The sequence below is a fragment of the Tupaia chinensis genome, unplaced genomic scaffold, assembly GCF_000334495.1.
Source record: "Tupaia chinensis unplaced genomic scaffold, TupChi_1.0 Scaffold000154_1, whole genome shotgun sequence".
In the NCBI taxonomy this organism is placed as follows: Eukaryota; Metazoa; Chordata; class Mammalia; order Scandentia; family Tupaiidae; genus Tupaia; species Tupaia belangeri.
This window is the reverse complement of record NW_006159625.1, coordinates 2,398,688-2,419,479: the sequence shown is the minus strand read 5'-3', so window position 1 is coordinate 2,419,479 and position 20,792 is coordinate 2,398,688. Positions and strand designations below refer to the sequence as shown.

Sequence of the window (20,792 nt, the reverse complement as noted above, 5' to 3'; positions counted from 1 at the left end):
CTCTAGATATTCTCTCTCTCTCTCTCTCTCTCTCTCTCTCTCTCTCTCTCTCTCTATATATATATATATATATATATATATATATAATACACACACACACACACACACACACACAAATATTTCCACCATTTTATGCAATTCTAAAAGTATTGTATTTCTATTTTGAATGTGTCAATCTAGAATGTGGAGAATGCCATTGACCTATTACATGCCCGAAAGAAGCTATCCACATCACTGAGAACTTAAGAGATGTGTTAACATACTATGTTCATGTCTCATTATGGAGAAGTCTAACAATACATTTTTCAAAGCTATAAAGTCAAATGAAATTTCTTTCAAATAGATGGCCAGAAAAGACTTCATGGACGAGATAACTACTTGAGCTGAAACTGCACATTCATTCAGCACACATTTATTAAACACATGCAGTGTGGTATTGTTCTAGGTACTGGAAATAACAGGACCTCATTCTTGCAAACATTTTCTACTATGACTTAAACAAGTAAATGGAATAATTATAGCTACTATTAGATAACTCTCTCTCTCTCTCTCTCTCTGTGTGTGTGTGTGTGTGTGTGTGTGTGGAGAGGGAGAGAGAGACAGAATACAGTGGATCACAAAAGATAGTATGATCATTTCCATTTGGAAAGGACAGATATTAGTTCAGCCAAGACTTCATAGAAGAGTTGACCTTTGAGGTATATATTATGAACTCAAAAAAATGGCTTCTTGTGTAGAAAACATTTCAGGCAAAGGAAATCATATGACTTTGATGACTTCAAATTTAGGCAAATGTACTCAGGGATCAGATTGATGAAGATTGTGTAGGTTATTGAAGCATGTAAAGCAACAGAATAAGAAAGTCAGTTATTTGGTCCTGGAAATATTACTCTAGCAGCTAAGTGAAAAATAGACTGGACTGATTCAAGCATAAAGATCGTTTATAAGGATATTGCAGTAAATCTGTTAAGATATGATAGTGGATCTAAATTAAGGTATCAACAGAGGCCATCAAAACATGAGACGTTATTTATTTGTAGATGTAAAAATCTACAAATTTTAATCACTGATCACATATTATTGATTCAGGAAGAAGGAGAATAAGATATCAGATGACTGAAATATTTGGATAGATGGTGGTACATTTTATCAGGATAGGGAATATATGTTGTATGAGTCTTAGAGAAAAGACAGAGCTTGTTTGAGGGATGGACAAGAGTTAAGAATCAAAATTTGGAGATTACCAACATTTATTACTAGAGAGTGGATGAAAAAAAAAGAGCCAGATAATAAAGGACAGTAAATATCCACAAAAGAGAATTCAAAAAAGGAGAGCATTTCAGGAAGATCAATGTGTTTATGTTCAAGCTACAATTATAGGACCTTCATTTGGCTTTATAAGTCCAAGTACAGTTTACTCTACCATTCTCCACAATAAATGATGGAGTTGATCACATAGCAAGAAGCCATCAATTTAACAGTTGGATATCACAATCACATTTCTTTTAAATGAGAAGTAGCATGCTTTGTTAGGGAGAATTACACTTTTTTTTTCCTGTTCGAAATTTCACATGATGATTTGATTTTTTTATATAATTGTTAAACAAGTCTTAGAGGCCATTTTAACCAGAGCTAATGACTTGAAAGATATAGGACAAATACGATCTTTTTTTTTTTTTTTTTTTGGAGAGGATTTTGCCCTATAGAGTGTGTGCACTCGCCAGAAAGACAGAGACAGAGACAGAAAGCAAGAAATCACCTCCCGGTGGGGGGATGACCACATCACAATCCCTTCTCCTCCATTCTCTTTTTGGGATCTTGGGCACACATGCATACGCACCTGGCATGAGTTTAAGCCACGGGGTCTGTGACTCGAACCATGGTCAACTGCATGGGAGTCCAGCGACATAGCCATTACGCCAACTGCTGGTCCCTCAGGTTTCTAAATTCAAATTTCAACTACACTAACTTTTAGAACTACCTCTGAGAATTTTAGTGCTTATATATTCTGTCAATTTTATTCATAAGGAGACCTCAAAGTTAAAAGATAGTTCATCAGTCTAATTTCTCACCAACTCCTTAAATAAGTTATTATATTGTGATATTTATTACATATTATGATGCTATGTAACAAATTATTATTACAGTCAGTACTGTGCTATCTCAAAAGTTTTAGAAAATATGTTAAAAATTACTATTTTAGACTGGTCCATTGGTCTATCAGGTACTGATGTTAATTAGAAAGGCTTAACAATTCTAGTTGAATAGGTTTCAAATACTTCTTAATAAAAATACAATTTGAAATAAGTAACATATTTTGTTTTATAATTATAACACATATTAAGATTATTACTTTACTTCCTAACGTCAGCTAAGGGAAATTTTTCAAAATTAATGCAGTGAATGTCTTCATTTTTGTGTGTGTTTTATTTCTCTGATTGTTCTGAATGTTGCCCATTGACAAGTATTGTCTTTATCTGTTCGGACTGTTGTAAAGAAAAGAAAAAGAAGAAAAAAATCCATGATAGACTGAATGGCTTATAAACAACAGCAATTTCTTACAGTTTTGAAGATGGGGAAGTCTAGGATCATGTGGGGGCAGATTTGGTGTTTGGGGAGAGGCTCCTTCCTATTTTACATATGGTGCCTTCCAGCTATGTCTTCATATGACAGAAGGGAAAGGGCTTCTCTTGGATCTCTCTCACAGAGCCTTTGTGATCTAATCACCTCCCAATTGTACCACTTCCACTTCCTCATACCTTCGCCTTGGGCTTAGAGTTTTAACATACGGGTTTTGTGGGAACATAAACATTCAAACCATAGAAAGTGTCATTTTAAACTTGCTTTAAGTGCTGTCTGTTTTTATATGATCTTTTTTGTGCTCCTGTTACTATAGGGGGAATGTAACATATTCATGCATGCATGTACACATATAAATGCACCCAAAAATGTTCTTGAAAATTTTCCAAAACCTTTACATTTATTATCAGTCTTATACATTCTGTTTATTTTGTAGACATTCTCAGTGTGTTGATTTTATCATATACTTGATATACTCACTATTGATGAAAGTCTGAGACAGAGATACTCAAGATTGGCTTAGTCATGAAAACCATAACCCTACCCCTGCTGCCCTTAAATCTTACTAGAACATGCAAATCACCCCATGCACAAGGAGGCATGAAGTGCTCACTCTGTGTTCAGCACTATATCTTGCATGTTAGTTCATAGGAATATTTTATATAAGTTTAAGTTTACATATTTTATTAATACTGAGGTACATTTAATTTAAAAGTCTTAATGAAGTATGTATAAGCATATATATATATATATATATGATGTGATAGCCCCTGTTGATAAAATGTATGCTGAAGGCTGGTTCACAAACGTTTATAAATGAATCAAAGAGTGTTAAGAAAATTTCTGAAACTTAAAGAGTAGAATATTTAAAGATGGAATAAGTAACTTTGGAATTAATAGATCATATTTAAAATGGGGGTTGCAGTGCATTCTTTCTAGTTTTTTAGGGATATTAAATTCCATCTGCATTGGATGATAAATCCTGAATTTAAGATGTTACTGCTAAATTCTCAATGTATTGTTTATGCATTCTAAGTACTATATCACTGAATTTTTCCTAGGTCTAATGTCCACTTTAACTCTCTGTCCTAAAAATTTCAAAATATTTGGTGAAATATTAGTTGCTGTAAGAAACGTTAGTCTGAGAAGCAGTATAAAAAGAACACAGACTCAGACTCTGAAACGAGACTGCCTAATCACCTGCACCACTTACTTACTCTGTGATCTTGAGAAAGGTACCCTTTGTGCCTCAGCTTCCTTATCTGTAAAATGAGAGTAATACTACTGCAAAGGGTTATTGCAAAGATGAGATTAGTTAATATATAATACAAATTATACAATGCAAATTCCTAAAAACTATACAGGACATAGTAGGTACTATATAAATAAAGCTATTACTTAATGAAAAAGTATTTAAAAAAATCTTATTTCAAAACAACTTCTAGAGCCCATTTATTCAGATGTATAGACATTTATGCTCTAGAGTTAATTCTTTTTGTTATATGCATTATAAATATACTAGTTTGTGTCTACCAGTTTAGTAGGAAATGGTCACACACCTGTGCATCGAGATGGCTGTACCTTTACTCTTGAGCCGCATTGTTTCTGAGACAACGTAGTTGTGTGGAAAAGGAAGAACATGAAACCAAGAGAGATGTGTTCTATGTTCTAACCTCAGTTCTCCCACACACTGGGGATGTGATTTGGGGCTAGTTGATTAATACTTAATTTCACCTCAGTGAACTCCAGCTAGATTAAAGAGTTAATTATGTTTTAATGAAAGCATAAAAAATCCCTTCTGTGAAAAAAAAAAAATCCTACCTAAAAATAAGAGCAATGAAAGAAATTTAAAAAGAGCCCCTGACTACAATGTGGTAGGTATAAAGTTCAGTATATCAAAATCCTCATGAATAAATTAAAAGGCACACAGCAAATTGGGAAAACACTCAAAGTATCAAGAGTCTTAACACCTGAATCACCTTTATAAATAAATGATATATTCTGTAAAATTCTAATAAAAAATGAGCAAAGGATCAGTGTAAACATTGCCCTACATAGGAAATGCAGTGATAAGTAAAAACATGGAAAAAACTTACTCACGTGTAACCAATGAGTAAATATTATTTTAAATGAGATATCATGTTTTATCTTTTAAAAAAAGAGACCATGTTTTACTTATTTAAAAAAAAAAAACGAGGAGAGGGTGGTTAGAAGGTAGCAGAGTAATTTTGTATGAACTTTCTAGAAACCAACTTTGCAGTACAAATCAAGAACCTTAAATGTGTTCACAGACTGGACCCAGTAGAAACAGAGATTGACAATGTATGTAGAAAAGGTTCACTAAATCATTATTTGTAGCAATAAAAAGGATGTACCATTAAATAATGGCAATGACTAAATAAATTATATACTTATGTAGACATTTAAGTGAAGAAATTTATTGTCATTGAAACTAGAACTCGTTTCTATTTCTTTTGCAATTTGAAAAAAATCTGAAACTAATATCTGTGAAAACTTGTTAACAAAGTTTTGCCTATAGGTTATCAGAAAATTGCAGTTCCTATTAAATTATTACCACCTAAATTATGCCAAGATTATATTTTGAGACAAATGTACTTATTTATTCTTAGTTATGATTTATATTTGTTCTTAGCAAAAAAAATTGGTTTTGCAATAGGATTTGAATCAAAATTTAATAGTAATCTATAAATGACGAACTAATAAGTTTGGTTAATACCCATTTAGAAGATTAAGTTGAAAAAACTTAATAGTAAAACTGTTCTAACTAACATACACAGAACACAATATTGTGTATAAACACTGTTAGAAATTATAAAAAAAAAATGCTTATTTCTCTAGCACAATATTAGAAAAGAGCACAGATAAATTGTGTGTTAGAGGTGTGAGTGGAATTATGCATTGGTGTTTTCTCCTTAAGTTCCTTTAATATTATTATAAAGTTATGATAATAGTAAAAGTGTCTTCTATAGTTTTTTATTACATGTTGGACTTCCTTTATTGATCACTTCAATTGTTCATGCATAGTACTGAACACAAGACAAACTATTTAATTATATAGTGTGTGTAAACAGGAGCCAGGATAAAAATAAATGGCCAGTGAAAAGGAAAAATTTTCCATTTTAAGAGCAAGCTAATATGTGGCCAGCATGTGGTGGGAGAAATGTTAAAGGAAAGGAAGCTGCTGGAAAGGAGAAAAGAATGAAATATAAGTTGAATACCGTGTGTACATGTGTGTGTAAGAGAGAGCAAGAGAGACAAAATAATTTCATGACTAAATATTTTACATCACGACTTTTGGAGAAGAACAGATCATTTTCTCCACCTACTAGTTATATGATCAGTGCAAATATTCTAATAAGTAAAATTGAGAAAATAATAAATCTGTCACATACGGTTGTACTGACTCAGTGACTTACTTGTAATACATGCAGTGTTCTTAGCACAATTCCTATCATGTACAAGGTATTGATGGTAATAATTTAATTATTCAGAGAAAAGTAGTAATAAGTTTTAGAATATAAAATTTTGACTATGTACTTTTTATGGGTCTTTTTTCCAGAATGAATATGCTCTATATTAGTCCAGTTAAAGATATTATTATACACATTATCATCAACACATAATTTTTCCATTTTTGTGTCTCTTACATGTTTTGCTTCTTTTCCCCCTTGATTCCCTTTCTCTCACCCTCCCATTTTTGTTGCTTTTTATTTCCTGTGCCTTGAGCAAGTAAAATTGATTTATTTACTTATTTTTATTATTTGTATCTTTTAGGTTTTTAATTTATTTTTTAATTAATTAATTAATTAATTAATTAATTAATTTTTTGCCATGAAGCATGTGTGCTTGTAGGAGAACAATAGAGGGAAAGTAAAAAAATCAACCCCTGGGGGAATGGCCTTGCTGCAGTCCCTTCTCCTTCATTCTCCTCTTGGGATTTTGGACATGTAAGCACATGTGCCTGGCATTACATTCAAGCAGCTGGGTCCAAGACTTAAACTACAGTTCATCATGTGGGCGTCCATTGCTTTAACTACAATGCCACCTGATGGTCCTAAAATTTTAGTCTACAGATATTACTGAATAGTATGACTATATATGTTTGTCAAATATCATAAAACATTGCACCTGAATTATATGCATTTATTTTTGAGAGTTTTTTTTTTTTCTGTCTGATGTGTGCATTCACCGGAAAGACAGAGAGAGACAGAGACAGAAAGCAAGAAATCAATCCCCAAGGGGATGGCCACATTGCAATCCCATCTCCTCCATTCTCTTGGGATTCTGGGCATGCATGCACAAGCATCTGGTGTGAATTTCTAGCCGCTAGGTCCAGGACTCAAACCACTGTCAGCCATGTGGAAGTCCAGTGACATAACAATTATGCTCTTCCCAATTTTATGCATTTTACTCCATGTAAATTATACTTTAAGAAGTCTGACTTTTAAAGTCATTGAAAACACACAAAATTAAAATAGATTTTTATATACTACCCAAAGAGTAATAAATGAATGCTGGTATAAAAATGATTTCCTTCATCTAACATATCCAAAATAATTAAGGGCCATGATCCCCTCCCAAAACAGGGCTCCAGGGGAGGTATGGTAATGCGTGAGGCTGGCCTTCAGCTTCAGAACACAGTGAAATAGAAGAGATGAGTAAGGTGGTAAACTAGAAAACAAAACAGGACTAAAGCTTTGAATCTAAAGCCGTGGTCAAAATGACAACAACAAAACTCAAGAAAGATATTTAGGGCTACAGGTAATTCCAAGAAGAGGCATGACAGTTAACAAAGAAATAGTTGTTGGCTATTCTAACTACTTACTGATGATGTTTATAGGAAAAAGAACAACTATGAAATGTAATTTCAACTTGTTTTGAACAAGCCGACTTTTAGGTGCTGATTGGACATCCACTAGGGGATAGTTAGGAGAAAAATGGAAATGTGAGTCTTAGAGTTACAGTGAAAAGAGAACTGAGAGAAAAGTACAGGCCCAAACAAGTGGAGAAGAAATCAAGGAGAATACAATAATATTATCAAATACTGCCACGGTGAGGTCTATTAGAATCGTGCTGATGTGAGATCACTGTATTTGGAAAATACGATCTGTCTTTTCTAGTAATCTTTGAGAGATAAATTTTACAGTATCCTTAAATCAACTATGATGATTTTGAGATTCTTTTTGAAGTTACTATGAAATAAGAGAACTCCAGGGATTTCTTATTAAATGAGTCCGCATTTATCAAATAAACTGCAGTTGAGTCAATATTGGAGATACTGAGGAGGCTCCCTACATTTGAGTATTTTAACTTAAAAGTGCATATATACAAGGCAAGCCTCATTAGAATAAACTCAAATGCTCAGGTCATGTAAAAACTCATTGTTTTTATTCTAGATACAATGGTCTGAAGTTTAAAAAATTGTAATGCTGATGAACAATTGATGGCTAGAATGTAAATTCCATACATTACAGACTTCACTCTTGAGAGACTCAGTACAAGAATTGATTCTGACAAAATGATTAGAAGGATTTTAGTACAGCATCGTTGAAGAACTAGTCCTCAGTGATCAAAACCAATTTTAACTCTATAATCCTCAAAGATTTCTTTAGACTAATCTTTAAAAAAATGCAGTCATGATAATTAAGTCACCTTAGTATGAAGTGTTTCATTCAGTATGTAATTGAGTTTAGCACTTTCTGTAGGTAGTATTTTTATTTCTAGTTTACAAATTGAAAAGTTGAGGTACAGATCAATTGAATAACTTACCCAAGCTATTTCAAACTGATTTTAAACTGACGCAATCTGGCTTGTGCAAGAACTCATGTCCTTAGCCTTAGGAAATGGGAGCTTAATCTGTCCCAAGGTGAAGGATGTAGAAGTGTTAGAGTCAACAAGTTCAGGTCAAGAAGGGAGACACTGTGCAGAGAATACTGTGCTAGAACAATGCTGGAGGGTTGGGAAGAGAAGAGCTAGGACAGAGGAATCTGGAAGTGGGGGTTAAGGTCAATGGAGAACAACTCAGTTCAGTTGTGGCTTTATTAAGGATCCTCAATGTGACTATAGTAACTAGCACAAGGGTATTTGAAAATCCAGTTCCGCTAGCTTAAGCTCGTTTTTCCTAATGTCTCTTCATCTAATCCTCTGTTTTTTTTCTCTGAGAATGATGTCATCAAATTTTTGTTTATCTTTTTTCCCAGTTTTAAACAGAACTATTCTGTGAGATTGCCCTATTAGTGAAACATTTAGACCACATTCTTTGGATTCTGAGGAAATGTTATACTATGTGACAGTACTTACTCCGTGTAGTCATTCTTGTGTCCTTGACCAATAACTATCTTCAGCAGCATCTAATGCAAGAAACACAATTTGGTGTCCAAGCTTGAGTCCTATATAAAGTCCATTTATCTAAATACTTCCTTTTCTTAATGTGAATAACTATTCCAACTGAATAGTGTTTCTAATTTGATTAAAAATGTTGATGTCACTTTGTAAAATATTTATTCAACCAATGTGGATAAAATGATAGTAAAAATTGGAAACAGGTCTTTCTGATGACATTATTGCTACATAAACTTTATTAGTTTTATCCAGTTCATCACCTATATATAAAATCATTTTCTAGGATGATCCTCATTTATATATAAAGGAAATTGCTAATGCAAATCTTACTTGTTCTTGCATGGGAAGCTCATAACACATTTGCATCTTACAATCATAATTTAATTTACTTTAGTGATGTTTCCTTCATTTAAATATTAAAATTTAAATTTTTCCTAAAGGTTTCTTTGTATTTAGTTTGCTAGGTACAATTTTATCATTTTATTTAACATTTCTGTTGTGAAATGACATTGACTTAGAAGAAATTTCAATATTTGATAACTTTTATTCATACCATCTTTTCTTGAAAAGATGAAGTGAAATATATTTAACCATGGGCTTATTTTCTATTTAGTCATCTTGCCCTTCTTTTACTCTCCTCTGTATATAATAACTTCTGTTATTTTTTTACTCTTTTTGAAGGAAAATCAAAACTAGGTTTATTGTTTCACATTGATTACAGTTTGGGGGACATAATCACACATGTATTTGATCTTTTTAAGAAAATACAGTACATATTATAAATAGTGTTCTACTGTGAAATATTTCTCATTTCTTATCTGCTTATATGTCTGACTTGGAAGGTAAAAGATTATTTCTCTCAAAAATATTTTGTTTTAACGTTTATACACGAATGTTTCAAAAAAAAAAAAAACATTAAAATAAAGACCAGCAGATGGTGTAATGGTTATATTGCTGAACTCCCATGTAGTCAACTGTGACTCCAGTCCTGGACCCAGTAGCTTAAGACTTACACCAGACGCATGCGCATATGTGTCCAAAGTCCCCAGAGAAGAATAACGAAGAAGGGATTGAGGCATGGCCATCCCTCCTGGGGAGGGGTGAGGGGTGTTCTCGCTTTCTGTCTGTTTCATGCCCTATAGCAAAAATTTCTCTCTTAAAAAACAAAAACATTGGGACCGGCAGGTGGTGTGGTGGTTAAATGTGCTGGACTTCCTCATGGCCCACCGTGGTTCAAGTGCTGGACCTGGTGGCTTGCTTGCTCATTTTCCCTCTCTCTCTTTCTCTGTCTCTCTCTGATCAAACTGGAAAACAATAATAATAAATAAAGTTACATAAAATAATTCTTTAAAAAACATTAAAATAGTATAAAATTATTTGTATATAATCTTAGTAAATAGTAATGATATATTTTTATATTTTTCATTTTAGCAATTCTGAGATTCCTTAGAGCCTCACAGGAGTCTTAGAAATGCTGAAACAAAAAATGTAGAAGTAATAAAAATGGACAATAACAAATATCACAGGAACTGATTTTAGATGAGTTTTTTTGGGGGGGTTCATTTTTACTAGTTATATAACTAAGGTTAATATTTGTATAATCACTTGTATCATTTCATATTCTATCCAAGGGTAAGTAATAATCTTTGTGAGTTGGTTAGAATTCTCAAAATGGGGAAAGATAAACAGTTGTTAAACAGATTCCTAAACAAAATATTTGACTAATTAAACAATTTACTATCTCACCATGGACTTGGAACCATGAAACTTTTAAAATAAGAATTTGGAGTATCAATAATAAGGCTAAATTAATGTTGGAATGCAAAGATCTTAGTATTAATGTCTCTTATATTTAGATAAGTTTTTGATTATAGTACAAGGAATATTCTCTGCTACTATGTAATGAGCTTCTAATGTATGAGTTGTCGGAAAAGTCACGATGCATTTTTGTCAACCCAACATATATTGATAAGAGTAATCATATGGGTCTCCTGTCTGGGAGAGATCTTATCTTGGTTTTTATATTATTTTTACCTATTTTAAATTTAAAATGTCAACAATTTTAAGTATATGTATATTCTATTTCTTTCTTTCTTTCTTTCTTCCTTTCTTTCTTGCTTTCTTTCTTGAAAGATTTTTTTTGCTATAGGGTGCATGTGTGCGCCAGAGAAATGGAAAGTAAGAAATCACCCCCTGGGAGGGTGGCCATGCAGTAATTCCTTCTCCATTTTCCACATGAGATTTTTGGACACACATGCAAACATGTCCCGTGAGAGTTGTAAGCTGATGGGTCTGGGACTCTAACCATGTTTGACTACATGGTAGTCCGGTGACATAACCATTATGCCATCTGCTGGTCTCTGTATATTCTATTTCTAAATAAACCAATGTAAAGATGCATTTAAAATTTTTTTATTATGCTTCCTTTAAGCCTTCCACTCAATCCTGAGTTATGTATGATAGAATATATAATAAAAATAGATCTTATGACTTTATTAATTAGGTCCCATATATGGAATGCAATGGCCTTTGGTAATTTTTCATATCAAAAAATAGTAAGATGGGGATATCTCACAAGGTAATAATATGTGCCACTCTGTGAATTTTATGTTCCCTAATGTAGATATTTAGCAATCAGGTAAAAGGTAGAATATTCCAAAATGCAGAAACAAATAGGGAATATAGTTTATTAACCAGTGACTCTGACTCACATTAGAATCTTTTATCAGTGATAATTGCACTTTCACTTAGAAGCAAATTTAATGATAACCATTGGGTTCTTTCTCTGAGGGACTTAGATTTTAAATTTTAGTCTACCCTCAAAATATATTTTTTCAAAGATATAGTAATTGTGACCGACACGTTAAAATTGCTAAGTTACATTGAAGTTAGTAGTATTTTCTCCTAATCATTTCACTGTACATCAGGAAACAGAATTTGTGTAGTGAAACAATTGTACTCTAGCCTTTCGGACCTTCTGAATTAGGTCACCCTGGTGACTCCATTTCCTGGGCAAACTTTCTGGCCTAAATAGCCTGTGTCCCTGTGTGTCTCTCCCCGGCTCTGGCTTATACTTCTGTGCTTTCTCCCTGGCCCTCTCTGTCCTCTCCCTCCCTCTCCTTTTCTTTATCTCCTTCCTTCATGCCTTTCTTAATTCCATTCCAATGAACACACACACACACACACACACACACACACACACACATTTTGTAAAGAGAATTTTAATCAATTAATTCCAGGACAAAGAGACTCAGAATTTCTAGAGCATTTTACATTATCTATATTTATCAAATAGGTAAGACAGTAAACTCTTAAACATCATTTGATTTCAAAATCAACCAGCCTCGCAGAAGCAATTGTACAGTGTCTGGTCTAAAACTATTCACTTTACAAATGAGAAATTTTATGCCTGGAAAAGTGAAATAAACTATTTGTGGCTATAGGACTTGTAAAGCAAAGTCTTCCACCTAAATCTTATCTCTTCCTATCCACTAAAACAATGTGTTTTAAAGATTTGCTTAATTCCACTAACCTAAATATACCCATTATCCAAAATTTGGGCAGTTCCAAAGCCCCATCAACTTTATGGTTGTTAATCCTACTGCAACATCTAGGCACAAAACCCTGAGTCTCTGCTGTGGGCCAAGTATATACTGATTTTTTTTTTTTTAAAGAGATTTTTGCTATTGTTCTTTCTGGGGAGACAGAGAGAGGCAGAGGAACAGAAAACGAGAAACCACTTATCAAGTGGATGGCCATCCCACAGTCCTTTCTCCCCCATTCTTGAGATTTGGGGCATACATGTACATGCATCCAATATGATTTCTAAATCACCAGCTGAGACTCGAACTGCAGTAGCTGGTGTGGGAGTCTAGCATATTAACCACCAAACCACCTATTAGCCCCCATCTAATTTTTAATGTCAAAATCTAAGGTGGTGTTGTAATCTAAGTGCTCTGAATGAGAAATTTTAGTTTACTGAATTTTGATGTCTAAAATGGGCACAGAGCGTTTCACATTACTAGAGCACTCCTAATAATTTGTATCTTGTGGTAATTAATTATCAGGATTTTTAAATATTGTTATTGTTGTTTGTTTGTTTACCATAGGGAAAGCAGTTTGTGCACCTTGTGTGTTGAATTTTGAAGTTTGTGAAACTTGTGTGTTGAATCTTTCTTGAATTACTTAGTATGGAAGGAACTTAGGAACATACCAGATAAGTACATACTGTAATGAGCAATCTAAATACTCACTGACTGAACTGTGCAGTGGTAGTGAGCTGCTCAAGACCATGGGGAAGATTACAGGTTTGGTTCACCAACTGACCTGTACATACTGGGCATACCTGTACATACACACACAAACCCCTGATCCAGGCTGGCAGAGGCTGGGAGTGGATCATGGTGTTAAGACCCTCTTGAGTGTAATTTTTAGAAAATAATTATTTATTTAGTTTCATTTGTTATTATTATTTTTTAATTGGACCAGAGAGAGACATGCAGAGAGAGAAAGGGAAAGCAATAAAGAAAGCCATGAGGTCCAGGACTCGAACTATGGTCGGCCATGTGGGTATCCAGTGCCTTTAACCACCACGCCACCTGCTGGCCCATGTTTTTTGTTTTTTTTTTCTTCTCATTCTCTCCTCCTCATCATAAAAGAAAGAAACTTTATAATAAACAAATGAATAAATAAAATAGATTTTTAAGGTTTAGGATCTAAAAGATTAGAGCTCTCTTAAGTATGAGCCTTGTTGAGTAGAACAATTTTGTAGGTTTCTAAAGCTTTTATTTTCCATTTATTTCCATTTTTCATGTAGGCATATATGAAGTTCAGATTTCTACATTCCTTGTAACAAAGGAAAGAACATTTTATAGCCAATAACATTATAAGCAAAATGAAATTAATATTCTCCCATTACATATGTGTTAACTCCTGGTTCCCACAATAGAAAAATCTCAAAGTTGATTGATTTGGGGACAAGTATTCCTCAAAGTGTTTGTATCTTAGTTGAACAGTTAAAATTTCTTTTTTTCACTCTTCAAAATAAAATATTTCTGTTTGCCCCAGTACTAGTACTAAAATAATTTGCCACCTGATTTTATAATTTTGAGACATTTATTCTATTTCTATGCCTTTTCTCAATTTAACTTGTACTTTTTGTTATTGCTTCCCTTGCATTACGTCTGTTTTAAACAAAAAACTTAGCTGATACAAAATGTACTTCTTAATGAGGTTTTAGTATTTAATATGTAAAGTTTCAGTATAAAATATAAGAAAATTCATTACAGGTAAGTGACTATAATGAAATAATTTTGAAGTACCCTTTTAAACTTTGATGCTTAGTTTACATTTCATATTCCAAAGAGTTAATATGGAAAATTTTAAAACATGCCAGATCACTTTTTTGTATGAATATATGCAAAAATTAGGAAGATCTGCAGTTAATTTGGGAGTATTTCTTGTTAACATACATTTTCAATCCGTACATCCAAATGTTTTATTTAACAAATACAATATATGCCCCAGTATAAATTAAGTAATTTTTACATGTCTACATTTTTAAAAGCATTTGATATTTATTTTCAGAGCATTTTTGTTAAATCATGGCATAAACATATGGTTTTCAGCAAAGGTAATTTATTTTGCTTCACATAAACATTACATCTTGTATTTTTGAAAAAAAGTATTTTTCTTCCTATAAAAGTAATATGTAATTGTGAGAATTTAAAAAATTAATATAAATAAGAGACAAATAGCACTTATACTTTCTTACAGTACCCTGTGATAACTGCTGATATGCTGGTTATAAATCTTTAAGTGTTTTTCACTTCCTTTCTGTGTGTTGTGTAGGTTATATGCATTAATAATTTTATGAATATATATATACACACACACACATAGTTTTAAAATTATACACTATATTTACCATTTAATATCTTTTATAATTGCTAATTATGTTATCTTTATTTTGCATAAAATATATGAACACATGTATTTATAATATATGGACACACATGCACAGCATCTTCATCGTTTTTCATGGATGGATAGTACTCCCTATCTACCATAATGCAGTTAGCTAATCAGTTTTTGGAATTTGTTTCCCAGGCCATCATAAATCAAACAATGGTGCAATCTGTATATTGGGTAAGTCATAATGTCAAAATGCACCATGACTTTTCTGATGACCCAATACTTGTACAAGTATGTCTTTATATCTTCATGCAATGACTTATTTCTTTAGGAAAGATACTACAAAGTAGGATTTCAGGTTCAAAAATATGAGTATTTAAAATCCTTTTCATACACGATGGCAATATGTTGTGTTTTTAAGTAGTTTACTTTTTAATTTAATTTTATTTATTCATTCATTTTATTTATTTATTTTAATTTGATCAGAAAGACAGAGAGAGAGAGTGAAAGAGGGAAAGTGAGAAAACAAGCCACCAGGTCTGAGACTCGAACCGTGGTTGGCCGTGTGAAAATCCAGCGCCCTTATCCACCACGCCACTTGCCGGCCCAGTAGTTTACTTTTAACTGTTGCATTTCAGGTACTTTAGAAAATGTTCATATAAGGGGTGTTAATTTTTCAAGTTGATTTGTAACTCTCAATCTGAAAAATAAGGTTTTCACAGTTATTAGATATTGAAGGAATAGTTAAAATATTCAGTTAAATTAAGACAAATAATGTGATTGAATGTATGGAAGAAAATGAAATGAAAAAAATAATAAAAGAAAAAAGTAATTAAAAAAACACTACATTTTCTTCTTGAATTTTCTACCTCACAAAATTATCACAAAATATTACATACTTTTATCTTATGAGCCATTTTAATAATTTCTATATTCTTGACTATTGAAAGAAATTATTATTGTCTTATAGTCTATCCCACTGAATCTAGAAAATAAACATAAACATCCTTAGTTTCTTATACGTAATTGTTACCTTTAAGTGAGCAAATGGCTGCATACATTGATTATACCCTTCTTTCATTGCACTTCATCCGGTACATACCTAAGGTGAATTTAGCATTTAGATTGGCCCTTTAGCTTTGTTCATTTTCATTGTACTATTTCTGTCAATCTCATTATTGTCTGTTATCTTCTTTTGTTTTGTTTTTGATCTCTCCCACATTGTTTGTATTTTCTTAAAAGAAAAGTTTGTAATAGAATTCAATAGGATAGTTATCAAAAGTAATTTTTTTCCCTCTCCTTGATGGTTTAGTGAAATATAATCACTTTTTAAATGTTTTTCTTTTATATAATCAGTATACCTCTTTAGCTTCAATTAGTAAGAAGCCTCGGATAATATTTTTATACTTATTATCTCTATATATGTATTTCATGAAAGAAAATTAGATGTGTTAAAGTTATACTTTCCCTGTTTTGTTATCATTTATTTGGACAGTTTCCTCCGAAAACAGTTTGAGGTTGTGAATCTGTCACCTAATTAAAACTTCAGATTAGCAATTTTCAAATTTAATTGGAAAACAAGTTTAATATGTTCTTTTTAAAGGATACAACTTAGAATAAATTTAATTATAAAATGTGAATGTTTAATAATCAGTCCACAATTGACATATTATCTTGTTTCAATATAAATTTGTCTTTAACCTTAATTTCAAAGCAGATCTTGGTTTTGCAAAGACACAATATTCAAAGAAAAAGGAATTAACAAATATAATTTTTTATATCAAAAACCTTCATGAAACACTTAGTGACTTTTTGCCATAGGGCAGGCGCCACCACACCCCTTAGTGACTTTTTTATCTCAATTGCAGAAAGACATACACACGCACACATCTATCATATATATATATTCTTAATCAAATTTTATTACAATTTAGAAATGCTTTGATATTTTATCTCAAACATAAAGTGATTAATTTTTTAAAGAATTATTTATTATTATTATTATTATTATTATTATTATTATTTTAATTAAACCAGAGCAGAGAGAGAAGGAAAGTGAGTAAGCAAGTCACCACATGTGGGACTTGAATTGCCTTTGTCCATGTGGGAATCCAGTGCCTTAATTACCACATCACCTGCTGGCCCCATGACTAATTTTTTAAGCATATTCAAATAACAAAATCAAAATCAAACCTCTGGCATGTCTTCTGAAATAAGCATAGTTCATCAGTTATAGGAATCTTTAACTTCTAATCCTATAAGTCAGCATTTAAAAAAATGTATTTTGGAAATTCTGAACTATTTTAGCAAGGTATTAACAGAGAGTAGGTGTTGAGGGAAAGGTTAGGGTACTGTTGTCAAGTGATTATTCTTTACTGCAGAATTTTTAGAGATGTGCATGTGCAAATTTATAATGTGAAACGGAGAGAGAAATGAGATTGAATAGAAGCCTGCTGCTTTTTCACTTTCACTTATTTTCCTTTGATGGAGTACAACACTGGGTATGAGAGTTGAAAGAAAGTTTAGGAATTATGTGGTCCATCCCCTCAGTGAAGGAACAGTTCTGACTTGCATTGATTCCTATAATGCTGGCATAAATTATTTTTCATTCCAAGGAAGGAAAGAGACTAAGTTTTGTTGAAACCGGAAAATTATTTCTGAATTATTTTCTTTAGATAGAGAAAACTACTAGGAAAGAAAAAAAAATCAGCTTACTGGTGAGGAATTCTCTATTATGAATATAAGACTTTCTTCTCTAAGGGTATTATTCTCTGTGTAGTGTTGTCTTTATGGAAATAGGATACACAAATGTAGAAAAAAGAATAGAAAACTTAATAGGGGGGCCAGCAGATGGCATAATGGTTATATCACTGGACTTATAGATGCCCTATGTTGATTTGAGTCCCAGATCTGGAAGCCTGAAACTCATGCAGGGTGCATATGTGTGCGTGCCCAAAATGCCGAGAGGAGAATAGAGGAGAAGGGATTGCATCATGGCCAGCCCTCTTGGGTGGTGATGTCTTGCTTTCTGTCTCTCTGGCTCTCTAGCAAGCACATGCACCCTATAGCAAAAATCTCTCTTAAAAAGATAATGACTTAAGAGGAGCCAAATAATTTTGGAGGGAATCCTTTTTGGTTACTGTTTATCTCAAGGATTATTCTTCTAGTTTTAAATTAAAAATAAATTTGCCCAAGTTTGTTGATTAAGGTGGTCCATTGAGATGACATTGCATAAGGCCCAGTTCAAGAATTTTTGCTTTTGGGAATCATGCATAGATAATGGTTGAGTCTGGAGATAAGAGATCTGTTTGAAATTAGAATTTAATTGATAACATTTAAATGGTTATATTATTCTATTTTTATCTTTACTTGCTTATATAGCAAATATAGATTAATAGTCTTCTTAGATCTCCCAATAGTGACTTAAATATAAATGACATTACATAAATTTAACCATTTCTAAGGAGTAGGGAATTTTGCAAACAATGTTAAACCACTATTCCAAAGGCCAAAATTGACTTACTGTTTTACAAAAGGTTTCCTTGCAAGACAGTCACATCCATGTATGTATGCATTGTCAGCTGCTTTCATGTTGCAATGGCAGAGATATTGGCATATGATCTACAAAGTCTACTGTAGTTACTCTTGGGCCCTTTACAGAAAACGTTTGCCAACTACTGCCAGTGTATCAAATTACTACCTAGTAATCAGAAAGAAATTAATGTGACATCCATAGGAAGTTGACTTTCAGAAAATAGCCTAGATATTAAAAAATGCGTATATGTGTTTGTGTGTTATCTATATGTGTGCAAGCTTTAATTTCTTCATGTATTGGTGCTATTCCTATCTTTTTTTTTTTTTGCTGTAGTAATATTAACATGAAACTTTTCCAAAGAAGCTTCCCAATCAATTTTGTTAATATTCTTTTAGCATATATAATTTTTTGATGCTCTGATATTTTTTAAATTCTTTTCCTTTGGAGAAAATAAACATGTTTACCTGAGAATATCTCTTGGGGTACAAACAATCACAAAATTTTCAATAGACTAATAGACATTTATATTTCAAGGTGTGGTATTAGCTGTTGAAGATATTTTGTAGTTTTATCAACAGTACTAGGGAGAAATGTTCACCTGTTTAAATATCCATTTTGTAAGACAAATAATAATGTGATTGAGTGTATGGAAGAAAATGAAATGAAAAAAAATATAAAACCTGGTCTTATTTATCATTCAATTCATATGACCATGATATTAATATTCCTTGCTTTCAAATTTGACAATTTATTAGCCAGATCATTAGTAAAATGTGAGTACTACAAGAAATAAAGTGTCTAATTGTATTGAATAGTAGATTTAAATTTGTTGATATTTTTATGGGTTGGGCGAGTTGTCTTCAAAAAGTTCATGCAAAATATGTATTATGAATAAACTAGATATGGGTTTCAAAAATTGTTTGCACCAAAGTAAACTTGTACTTTGGTTCCATTTTCTATGAACTTTTTGAAATCCTCTCGTATGACGTTATAAAATATAATACATACTTTTAATCTAAGATAGTTATACTCCTTTGAATTTTTCTTCCCTTTTTAACCAATTTAATTTTACTTAAAATGTATTATGAGAATTGTCAGATTTGCAATGAGAACAGAGAATAATATTAAAAATTAAAACATTGGCTCAAGAAAGAATATGGTAACTTCTAATTATACTAGTACATTTTCAACCTATTTTCCCTTTTGCTATTTTAAAAATCAGGTAAGTATTAAACTGTGCAGGCCTAGAAGTTTTCCTTGTCTGTAAAAGTGATTTAACATCTAAACCAAAGATCTGCTTTATTTATTAAAACAAAAGGTGTATGTGGAAAAAAGAAAAAAAGATGCCTATTTTTAATAGGTATACTCTTATCTAGATGTCTTGACTGCCGTTGTAAAGTTATGATCTTAAACAAGTATGTGTATGGTTTTATTCCTGCCTATACACACAATACTCATGAACTTCCTGGCAACATTTTATTGTGAATACTTTTAGTATCCAGTAAGCTTATTTTTCCCAGTGTGTAGGTTTGTAGTATATAATTGTGATTTTTTTCCGTCATATGTGTTTACAAGAAATGGAATTTTCCTGGAAAATCTCTTTTAGTAGAAATTATAAATATACTTCTCAGACATGTTTTTATGTTTTCTAAGATTTGCTGACTGAATTTAATTCTGATTATAACCCAAGTTTTAGGATACCCTCTCAATAATTGATGTGTTTGGAGGTCACACTTCCTACAGAGGACATTAATCCCATTTTATAATAGGCTTACCATATCACTTTCTTACTCACAATTTAACTTTTTATCTGAATTAATCTCAGTAATATGTTGTGCCTTTACTGACATGGTATATTATCAGTAATGTTTTTCCAAGAACCTCTTTCTTAATTCTAGTTTCAGAAAATTCAAGTTCCTCATAACTGGATCCACATCTATGCCTGGGCAACCTGCTTCAATATATAACCTGAATTTATGATCATGTTTTTTTTTAAATTGCCAGGGGGCATGTGTATTCTCCAGAGACAGAGCAAGAGAGAGGGAGGAAGCACTCCTCAGTGGGGCATGGTCATGCTGTAATCCCTTCTCTTTCATTTCTCCATCTTGTCAGGATCTGGGGCATATATGTGCCCTTTGTGTTTTTAAAACTTCAACTGGGATTTGAACCCCAGTTGACCATATGGGACCAGCTCCCTGAGTCACTAGGCTATGGGGCTGGCCTTATGATAATAGTTTTTAAATGCAATTGCAAAAGTGTATTTGAAATTAATTAGCTCCATAACTCTATTACCAATAAATGAATCCAATCATGATGAATTAAAAGCCAAAGTGGTTATAATATTGCTATTGTCAGATCTGTGTGACGTCAAATATATCCTCCTGGACATGCATTTGCCAGA

General features: G+C 32.3%; 1 protein-coding gene across 3 annotated transcripts in view; it reads left to right on the top strand.

Moving 5' to 3' along the window:
* RIMS2 (regulating synaptic membrane exocytosis 2) overlaps positions 1-20,792 on the top strand; it is a 409,264-nt gene that overhangs the window by 217,266 nt on the left and 171,206 nt on the right. The gene's annotated exons all lie outside the window — the stretch shown is intronic.